Consider the following 11339-nt stretch of genomic DNA (forward strand, 5'->3'; position numbering starts at 1 on the left):
AGAGGTCTTACCCGTCCTGTGCTTTGGGCTCTATGTTCAAGCATTCGAAGGAATGCCTGTTGCGACAGTGCTGGGCTCGCCAACTTAATCTCTTCAAACGACGTGAAGACATCGAACTTAAAGAGGAGTTGGCAGCTGGTTGTTGCCGGCCAGTATCGACATCGAAGCAGGTCGTTTAAACCTGGGGTCCAGTTTTTGTGGCAAACAGGGCAACACACAACTGGCAGGCACAAGTTGTATGGGCCTGAAAACAAAATTATACTTACTATTTGAACAGTATCTGTACAACACAGGACAAACGGATAATAGTAAGATATGTAGAGGAAGTGACGACGCACCATTGATAGTCACCAGGACTGTCTGTTTGCCAGGGGCAATGGTGAAGTCTGTGCCACAGGAGCAGACTTGCAGTGGTGGAGGCATTGGAAGCATGCAAACTGCAGTAAAGAAAATGACCGGAATTAAAAATAATAGTGTCTGTATTAGTCAAATATAGTCAACACAGTCAAATGAAAAAGCAAAAAAAAAAAAAGTTTAAGCAAACATTAGATGTGGCTTATTATCTTATCTACTAAAATATTTTAACATACCTTGTTCAGCAAGTTCAAAGTTGCCACTCTGGTCCATTACCACTGAGGATGTGGGAGGAATGGGTTTGTAAAAACCATGAATCATGACCTCCCTGTCATGTAAAACATGACTTTGGTGGACATTGACATCACAACCAGGACAAAGAAACTGAGTTCCCGAGGGAACACAGTCCAGGCAACGGACCACAGCGTCTGCACTTTTACATTGTTGACAGGAGTGCACTTCAACAGTCTCTGCTGCCATTCTGCAGTTCAAGAGCTCTGGCATTGCAGCTCTGAACCTTTTTTGTGCATTGGCCTGTCTCTGGGCCCATGCAGACGTGGTGGGTGCCTCTGCTTCTGCTTCAGTTGAGGTGGGTAGAGTGCCGGATGAGAGTAAGTCTCTCAACATCTCAATACGTTGGTCTAAATGAACAAAACATACATGATCAATAAAATAAAAAAGTGATTTTCTGCATTGCTTGGTCACTGCATAGGCATCAGACGTATGGGCACTACAGTACAGTAGTAATACAATATTCCGATGACTACATTTTACATTTTTAAAACTAAAAGAGTAATGTTGTAAGATGTCATAATTCAATATGCATACCAAGATTTGGGACCTCTTGAGGAATTTCAAGTTCCTCAACTCTTGGGACCTCCCGAGAGCTGGAAGGTTGAACTGTAAACACAAAATGTAATGTGCAATGTAAGAGCATTAAAAACTGTGCATAATAGCATTACTATGTTACTTTACTCACCCGATCGAGATCGATTCTGCCTCACACGTTGTGGTATTATTTTACCATCTTGGTCCCACCTCCTCCAAGTAAAATTGGAGCCTTCACCCTTCTTACGCCTCCTTTTCTTTGGGGGCTAAAAGTTTAAAAAACTGTGTTAATAAATTTGCCTTTATTGTGGCACACACCCCCATGCACTCTCACATGTTCAGCCCTAACCTACATGCGCACACACACATGCTGTGTCTCAAATCAAATACATTTTGAGTACATCATCTGGGTTCTTAAAGTACACAGCATTTTGACCTACTTGAAAATTGAGATGCACTGCAGACTCAAAAAAAGAAAAAAAAAAAACTTACTTTGATTAAGGAAGTATTTGAATTGAAACACAGCAACACACATGTGACTCTTATAATAAAAGAGAAACAATGTAGGAAAACTTTACTGTTGGGGCAATTGCTTCTAACTCGTCCGCCAAGGCTTTCCCCTCCTCCAATGCCTCTTTCAATGCCTCCATGACAAGTGAAGGTGGGGGAGAGAGAGGGAGGGTGGGAGAGAGAGAGGGAGGGAGAGAGAGAGGGAGAGAGAGAGGGAGGGAGGGAGGGAGGGTGGGAGAGAGAGGGAGGGAGGGAGTACGGAAGGAAGGAAGGAAGGAAGGAAGGAAGTCAAAGTAAAGACAGAGAGGGATAAAGTGAAACAACGAGAGACAAAGGAAAAAGTAAGAAGAAATAAGTGGTAGAAAGGTAAAGGAATGAGATATTAGTTCTTAAAAGAACAGTTGGTTTTAAAAATGCTGCAAGCAATGATGGTGATGTTGGAATGACGTTCAAAGACCTGCAAGCAAACAAACAGACCAAAAGGACCTGGGATTAAATCATTTTCTTGTTACAACTAAAATAAATATTTATTTACATAACAAGTAAGTTATGATAAAGTTCAAAAGGAATTAGCTGTGTCTTCTTATTATATCTCTGACAATAGGCTACACTAATCAAAACTACCAAGAATGTATATCACTAGGCTAGTGTTTACAGTATGGTCCCTGATCATTTGTGTGTCGTTATTTGTTAGCCTGCTTCTGAAACTAGCATAACCAATTATGAAAGTCTCTGCAGTATAAGAATAGAATTAGGTTTCAGATGCAGAGTGCCATGTTGTCCTAGAGCTAATAAGCTAACTTACTGTAGCTGAACTGTTTGTAAACAGCCGCACCTTTCAGGTAAAATCGCATACTTTCAGAAGCATGGGTGACTAACTAAAGCGTACCTAAGTGTAAACTGAATTAAGTAGGGTACATATTAATTGCCGATAAACGTGGCTATTTGTTAAAAAGGAAGATAATAAACAAATAAAACCATACACAGAGTGAGTGACCTACCAGAGCCACGACGTTCAGCGATATGCCAAGAACACGCCCGTGCATCGTAATTTCATTGGTCATTAAGGTCAAAGGTTAAATGATGGTAAAGTTAGCTAGAAGTAGAGGTTTTCATATCCTGTCTTCAAAACAAAAGCATTGTCACATTGTCACTGTCGCTGAGCTTTTATTTTGTAAAAAACCGGAAATTACTTTACTTCGGACCATCGCTAGCTTGCAAATTGTATAGCAACGTCGTAAACAAATTTTTAAATAGGCTATATTTGGACAAATTGACCACATATATGGGATCTACGTTGTTACTTTTGCGCATGAAATGTTTTCAAAACTTGATAAAGTGACATATTAACGGCCGTAAAACGAAACGTGGAATCAACCTAGACCGAAGGCGTGGATTGTGGGCTGCCGTTGCCACTAGAGGTCGCTGGCTGTCGGATAAACGTAACAATGAGTCGTAATTCGTGTGCATGCCACACGACAACTGTGGTCGTTTGGTGAAGGAGGACAGTCTGTAAAAATGACATGTCCAGGCGTAAGTAAGAAATAGGCTAAGTGAATCAAGGGATGATAAGTTCCTAACTCTGGGCAGGAAAGTGCTAGACTCGTGAAACCAACGTGTGTGGATAGCTGAGGACCTAAGCTTTCCAACGATACCGAGTCCGACCCAACTTTCTCATGATAAGGGGGCGTGGCCTCGAAAAGAAGGGCGAAATCGGCTGTATCTCAAGAACGGTAAGTCAGAAAAATACGAGCCACACACCATCGTGTTCAGCGTGGTCGAATTATGGGGGAAAGCCGTCGGGTCCGACAGTGTCCGACCTTCCCTCGGCGAGTTATGGCCGAAAACGCACCTAGGCGGGCCAAAGTGGGCCAAAATTGGCCTCCACATGCTCCCAGGCTCATATCTCTGGCTAGGAATGTGCTAGAGACGCGGGGAAAAGTTCTACGGAAAGCTACGGACCTCAGCTATCCAGAAAAACAAAGTCCGACGTCACTTTCTATATTTCCGCTAGTAGTTTTTTGCAGTTAAGTGAAAAGAGGGAAGTAATTTGGACTCTTTGGCTGTGCCCCATTTTTTTTTTTGGGCACAGGTGGCGCCACTGAGTGTCCAGCATGCAGCAGACGATCCAGCAAGAACTTTGGACTGGTTAAGGTTAGTAAAAATGACATGTCCAGGCGTAAGTAAGAAATAGGCTAAGTGAATCAAGGGATGATAAGTTCCTAACTCTGGGCAGGAAAGTGCTAGACTCGTGAAACCAACGTGTGTGGATAGCTGAGGACCTAAGCTTTCCAACGATACCGAGTCCGACCCAACTTTCTCAAGATAAGGGGGCGTGGCCTCGAAAAGAAGGGCGAAATCGGCTGTATCTCAAGAACGGTAAGTCAGAAAAATACGAGCCACACACCATCGTGTTCAGCGTGGTCGAATTATGGGGGAAAGCCGTCGGGTCCGACAGTGTCCGACCTTCCCTCGGCGAGTTATGGCCGAAAACGCACCTAGGCGGGCCAAAGTGGGCCAAAATTGGCCTCCACATGCTCCCAGGCTCATATCTCTGGCTAGGAATGTGCTAGAGACGCGGGGGAAAGTTCTACGGAAAGCTACGGACCTCAGCTATCCAGAAAAACAAAGTCCAATATCACTTTCTATATTTCCGCTAGTAGTTTTTTGCAGTTAAGTGAAAAGAGGGAAGTAATTTGGACTCTTTGGCTGTGCCCCATTTTTTTTTTTGGGCACAGGTGGCGCCACTGAGTGTCCAGCATGCAGCAGACGATCCAGCAAGAACATTGGACTGGTTAAGGTTAGTAAAAATGACATGTCCAGGCGTAAGTAAGAAATAGGCTAAGTGAATCAAGGGATGATAAGTTCCTAACTCTGGGCAGGAAAGTGCTAGACTCGTGAAAACCAACGTGTGTGGATAGCTGAGGACCTAAGCTTTCCAACGATACCGAGTCCGACCCAACTTTCTCATGATAAGGGGGCGTGGCCTCGAAAAGAAGGGCGAAATCGGCTGTATCTCAAGAACGGTAAGTCGGAAAAATACGAGCCACACACCATCGTGTTCAGCGTGGTCGAATTATGGGGGAAAGCCGTCGGGTCCGACAGTGTCCGACCTTCCCTCGGCGAGTTATGGCCGAAAACGCACCTAGGCGGGCCAAAGTGGGCCAAAATTGGCCTCCACATGCTCCCAGGCTCATATCTCTGGCTAGGAATGTGCTAGAGACGCGGGGAAAAGTTCTACGGAAAGCTACGGACCTCAGCTATCCAGAAAAACAAAGTCCGACGTCACTTTCTATATTTCCGCTAGTAGTTTTTTGCAGTTAAGTGAAAAGAGGGAAGTAATTTGGACTCTTTGGCTGTGCCCCATTTTTTTTGGGGGGCACAGGTGGCGCCACTGAGTGTCCAGCATGCAGCAGACGACCCAGCAAGAACTTTGGACTGGTTAAGGTTAGTAAAAATGACATGTCCAGGCGTAAGTAAGAAATAGGCTAAGTGAATCAAGGGATGATAAGTTCCTAACTCTGGACAGGAAAGTGCTAGACTCGTGAAACCAACGTGTGTGGATAGCTGAGGACCTAAGCTTTCCAACGATACCGAGTCCGACCCAACTTTCTCAAGATAAGGGGGCGTGGCCTCGAAAAGAAGGGCGAAATCGGCTGTATCTCAAGAACGGTAAGTCAGAAAAATACGAGCCACACACCATCGTGTTCAGCGTGGTCGAATTATGGGGGAAAGCCGTCGGGTCCGACAGTGTCCGACCTTCCCTCGGCGAGTTATGGCCGAAAACGCACCTAGGCGGGCCAAAGTGGGCCAAAATTGGCCTCCACATGCTCCCAGGCTCATATCTCTGGCTAGGAATGTGCTAGAGACGCGGGGAAAAGTTCTACGGAAAGCTACGGACCTCAGCTATCCAGAAAAACAAAGTCCAATATCACTTTCTATATTTCCGCTAGTAGTTTTTTGCAGTTAAGTGAAAAGAGGGAAGTAATTTGGACTCTTTGGCTGTGCCCCATTTTTTTTTTTGGGCACAGGTGGCGCCACTGAGTGTCCAGCATGCAGCAGACGATCCAGCAAGAACATTGGACTGGTTAAGGTTAGTAAAAATGACATGTCCAGGCGTAAGTAAGAAATAGGCTAAGTGAATCAAGGGATGATAAGTTCCTAACTCTGGGCAGGAAAGTGCTAGACTCGTGAAACCAACGTGTGTGGATAGCTGAGGACCTAAGCTTTCCAACGATACCGAGTCCGACCCAACTTTCTCATGATAAGGGGGCGTGGCCTCGAAAAGAAGGGCGAAATCGGCTGTATCTCAAGAACGGTAAGTCGGAAAAATACGAGCCACACACCATCGTGTTCAGCGTGGTCGAATTATGGGGGAAAGCCGTCGGGTCCGACAGTGTCCGACCTTCCCTCGGCGAGTTATGGCCGAAAACGCACCTAGGCGGGCCAAAGTGGGCCAAAATTGGCCTCCACATGCTCCCAGGCTCATATCTCTGGCTAGGAATGTGCTAGAGACGCGGGGAAAAGTTCTACGGAAAGCTACGGACCTCAGCTATCCAGAAAAACAAAGTCCGACGTCACTTTCTATATTTCCGCTAGTAGTTTTTTGCAGTTAAGTGAAAAGAGGGAAGTAATTTGGACTCTTTGGCTGTGCCCCATTTTTTTGGGGGGGCACAGGTGGCGCCACTGAGTGTCCAGCATGCAGCAGACGACCCAGCAAGAACTTTGGACTGGTTAAGGTTAGTAAAAATGACATGTCCAGGCGTAAGTAAGAAATAGGCTAAGTGAATCAAGGGATGATAAGTTCCTAACTCTGGGCAGGAAAGTGCTAGACTCGTGAAACCAACGTGTGTGGATAGCTGAGGACCTAAGCTTTCCAACGATACCGAGTCCGACCCAACTTTCTCAAGATAAGGGGGCGTGGCCTCGAAAAGAAGGGCGAAATCGGCTGTATCTCAAGAACGGTAAGTCAGAAAAATACGAGCCACACACCATCGTGTTCAGCGTGGTCGAATTATGGGGGAAAGCCGTCGGGTCCGACAGTGTCCGACCTTCCCTCGGCGAGTTATGGCCGAAAACGCACCTAGGCGGGCCAAAGTGGGCCAAAAATTGGCCTCCACATGCTCCCAGGCTCATATCTCTGGCTAGGAATGTGCTAGAGACGCGGGGAAAAGTTCTACGGAAAGCTACGGACCTCAGCTATCCAGAAAAACAAAGTCCGACGTCACTTTCTATATTTCCGCTAGTAGTTTTTTGCAGTTAAGTGAAAAGAGGGAAGTAATTTGGACTCTTTGGCTGTGCCCCATTTTTTTTTTTGGGGCACAGGTGGCGCCACTGAGTGTCCAGCATGCAGCAGACGATCCAGCAAGAACATTGGACTGGTTAAGGTTAGTAAAAATGACATGTCCAGGCGTAAGTAAGAAATAGGCTAAGTGAATCAAGGGATGATAAGTTCCTAACTCTGGGCAGGAAAGTGCTAGACTCGTGAAACCAACGTGTGTGGATAGCTGAGGACCTAAGCTTTCCAACGATACCGAGTCCGACCCAACTTTCTCAAGATAAGGGGGCGTGGCCTCGAAAAGAAGGGCGAAATCGGCTGTATCTCAAGAACGGTAAGTCGGAAAAATACGAGCCACACACCATCGTGTTCAGCGTGGTCGAATTATGGGGGAAAGCCGTCGGGTCCGACAGTGTCCGACCTTCCCTCGGCGAGTTATGGCCGAAAACGCACCTAGGCGGGCCAAAGTGGGCCAAAATTGGCCTCCACATGCTCCCAGGCTCATATCTCTGGCTAGGAATGTGCTAGAGACGCGGGGAAAAGTTCTACGGAAAGCTACGGACCTCAGCTATCCAGAAAAACAAAGTCCGACGTCACTTTCTATATTTCCGCTAGTAGTTTTTTGCAGTTAAGTGAAAAGAGGGAAGTAATTTGGACTCTTTGGCTGTGCCCCATTTTTTTTGGGGGGCACAGGTGGCGCCACTGAGTGTCCAGCATGCAGCAGACGACCCAGCAAGAACTTTGGACTGGTTAAGGTTAGTAAAAATGACATGTCCAGGCGTAAGTAAGAAATAGGCTAAGTGAATCAAGGGATGATAAGTTCCTAACTCTGGACAGGAAAGTGCTAGACTCGTGAAACCAACGTGTGTGGATAGCTGAGGACCTAAGCTTTCCAACGATACCGAGTCCGACCCAACTTTCTCAAGATAAGGGGGCGTGGCCTCGAAAAGAAGGGCGAAATCGGCTGTATCTCAAGAACGGTAAGTCAGAAAAATACGAGCCACACACCATCGTGTTCAGCGTGGTCGAATTATGGGGGAAAGCCGTCGGGTCCGACAGTGTCCGACCTTCCCTCGGCGAGTTATGGCCGAAAAACGCACCTAGGCGGGCCAAAGTGGGCCAAAATTGGCCTCCACATGCTCCCAGGCTCATATCTCTGGCTAGGAATGTGCTAGAGACGCGGGGGAAAGTTCTACGGAAAGCTACGGACCTCAGCTATCCAGAAAAACAAAGTCCAATATCACTTTCTATATTTCCGCTAGTAGTTTTTTGCAGTTAAGTGAAAAGAGGGAAGTAATTTGGACTCTTTGGCTGTGCCCCATTTTTTTTTTTGGGCACAGGTGGCGCCACTGAGTGTCCAGCATGCAGCAGACGATCCAGCAAGAACATTGGACTGGTTAAGGTTAGTAAAAATGACATGTCCAGGCGTAAGTAAGAAATAGGCTAAGTGAATCAAGGGATGATAAGTTCCTAACTCTGGGCAGGAAAGTGCTAGACTCGTGAAACCAACGTGTGTGGATAGCTGAGGACCTAAGCTTTCCAACGATACCGAGTCCGACCCAACTTTCTCAAGATAAGGGGGCGTGGCCTCGAAAAGAAGGGCGAAATCGGCTGTATCTCAAGAACGGTAAGTCAGAAAAAATACGAGCCACACACCATCGTGTTCAGCGTGGTCGAATTATGGGGGAAAGCCGTCGGGTCCGACAGTGTCCGACCTTCCCTCGGCGAGTTATGGCCGAAAACGCACCTAGGCGGGCCAAAGTGGGCCAAAATTGGCCTCCACATGCTCCCAGGCTCATATCTCTGGCTAGGAATGTGCTAGAGACGCGGGGAAAAGTTCTACGGAAAGCTACGGACCTCAGCTATCCAGAAAAACAAAGTCCGACGTCACTTTCTATATTTCCGCTAGTAGTTTTTTGCAGTTAAGTGAAAAGAGGGAAGTAATTTGGACTCTTTGGCTGTGCCCCATTTTTTTTTGGGGGCACAGGTGGCGCCACTGAGTGTCCAGCATGCAGCAGACGACCCAGCAAGAACTTTGGACTGGTTAAGGTTAGTAAAAATGACATGTCCAGGCGTAAGTAAGAAATAGGCTAAGTGAATCAAGGGATGATAAGTTCCTAACTCTGGGCAGGAAAGTGCTAGACTCGTGAAACCAACGTGTGTGGATAGCTGAGGACCTAAGCTTTCCAACGATACCGAGTCCGACCCAACTTTCTCAAGATAAGGGGGCGTGGCCTCGAAAAGAAGGGCGAAATCGGCTGTATCTCAAGAACGGTAAGTCAGAAAAATACGAGCCACACACCATCGTGTTCAGCGTGGTCGAATTATGGGGGAAAGCCGTCGGGTCCGACAGTGTCCGACCTTCCCTCGGCGAGTTATGGCCGAAAACGCACCTAGGCGGGCCAAAGTGGGCCAAATTGGCCTCCACATGCTCCCAGGCTCATATCTCTGGCTAGGAATGTGCTAGAGACGCGGGGAAAAGTTCTACGGAAAGCTACGGACCTCAGCTATCCAGAAAAACAAAGTCCGATGTCACTTTCTATATTTCCGCTAGTAGTTTTTTGCAGTTAAGTGAAAAGAGGGAAGTAATTTGGACTCTTTGGCTGTGCCCCATTTTTTTTTTGGGGCACAGGTGGCGCCACTGAGTGTCCAGCATGCAGCAGACGATCCAGCAAGAACATTGGACTGGTTAAGGTTAGTAAAAATGACATGTCCAGGCGTAAGTAAGAAATAGGCTAAGTGAATCAAGGGATGATAAGTTCCTAACTCTGGGCAGGAAAGTGCTAGACTCGTGAAACCAACGTGTGTGGATAGCTGAGGACCTAAGCTTTCCAACGATACCGAGTCCGACCCAACTTTCTCAAGATAAGGGGGCGTGGCCTCGAAAAGAAGGGCGAAATCGGCTGTATCTCAAGAACGGTAAGTCAGAAAAATACGAGCCACACACCATCGTGTTCAGCGTGGTCGAATTATGGGGGAAAGCCGTCGGGTCCGACAGTGTCCGACCTTCCCTCGGCGAGTTATGGCCGAAAAACGCACCTAGGCGGGCCAAAGTGGGCCAAAATTGGCCTCCACATGCTCCCAGGCTCATATCTCTGGCTAGGAATGTGCTAGAGACGCGGGGAAAAGTTCTACGGAAAGCTACGGACCTCAGCTATCCAGAAAAACAAAGTCCGACGTCACTTTCTATATTTCCGCTAGTAGTTTTTTGCAGTTAAGTGAAAAGAGGGAAGTAATTTGGACTCTTTGGCTGTGCCCCATTTTTTTTTTTGGGCACAGGTGGCGCCACTGAGTGTCCAGCATGCAGCAGACGACCCAGCAAGAACTTTGGACTGGTTAAGGTTAGTAAAAATGACATGTCCAGGCGTTAGTAAGAAATAGGCTAAGTGAATCAAGGGATGATAAGTTCCTAACTCTGGGCAGGAAAGTGCTAGACTCGTGAAACCAACGTGTGTGGATAGCTGAGGACCTAAGCTTTCCAACGATACCGAGTCCGACCCAACTTTCTCATGATAAGGGGGCGTGGCCTCGAAAAGAAGGGCGAAATCGGCTGTATCTCAAGAACGGTAAGTCAGAAAAATACGAGCCACACACCATCGTGTTCAGCGTGGTCGAATTATGGGGGAAAGCCGTCGGGTCCGACAGTGTCCGACCTTCCCTCGGCGAGTTATGGCCGAAAACGCACCTAGGCGGGCCAAAGTGGGCCAAAATTGGCCTCCACATGCTCCCAGGCTCATATCTCTGGCTAGGAATGTGCTAGAGACGCGGGGAAAAGTTCTACGGAAAGCTACGGACCTACGCTATCCAGAAAAACAAAGTCCGACGTCACTTTCTATATTTCCGCTAGTAGTTTTTTGCAGTTAAGTGAAAAGAGGGAAGTAGCCTACATTATCCTTTACTTTGCAGGCTCTAGCAGTAAAGGCAGAGACTGTCACTTCCGGATCACGGTCATTTCCGGCTCATTGCACTTCAGATCAAAATTGCATGAAACATGAAACGAGAAACGCTCGTTATCCGTTTTTTCCATTATTCATTTGAGCATAAAATCGAAAAACTGAAAAAAAAACGAGTCGTTATCCGTTTTTTCATTTTAAGTTTTGGAAACGAATACTGAGAAAAAGAGTTGTTTTTTTCGTTTTCTTATTTTTGGTTTTATTTTGAAAAACGAATGTAATGAACGAATGATACACGGATTTGACCGTCCTCCCCCCCCCCCTCCAGAGAGGAGCTGCAGCAGGGCAGTGCCACACTGGCGTGTGTGGCCAGCGGAGGCTTCCCCTCAGCCTGGACACTGGGCTGGAAGGTGGGGGGCAGCAGCAGCTCCTCGGGGGTGTCACGCAGCCTGGAGGTCCGGGGAGTGACGGCCGCT

This window comes from Trachurus japonicus, chromosome 18 (assembly GCF_045865225.1).
Source record: "Trachurus japonicus isolate A0001 chromosome 18, Traja_1.0".
NCBI lineage: Eukaryota > Metazoa > Chordata > Actinopteri > Carangiformes > Carangidae > Trachurus > Trachurus japonicus.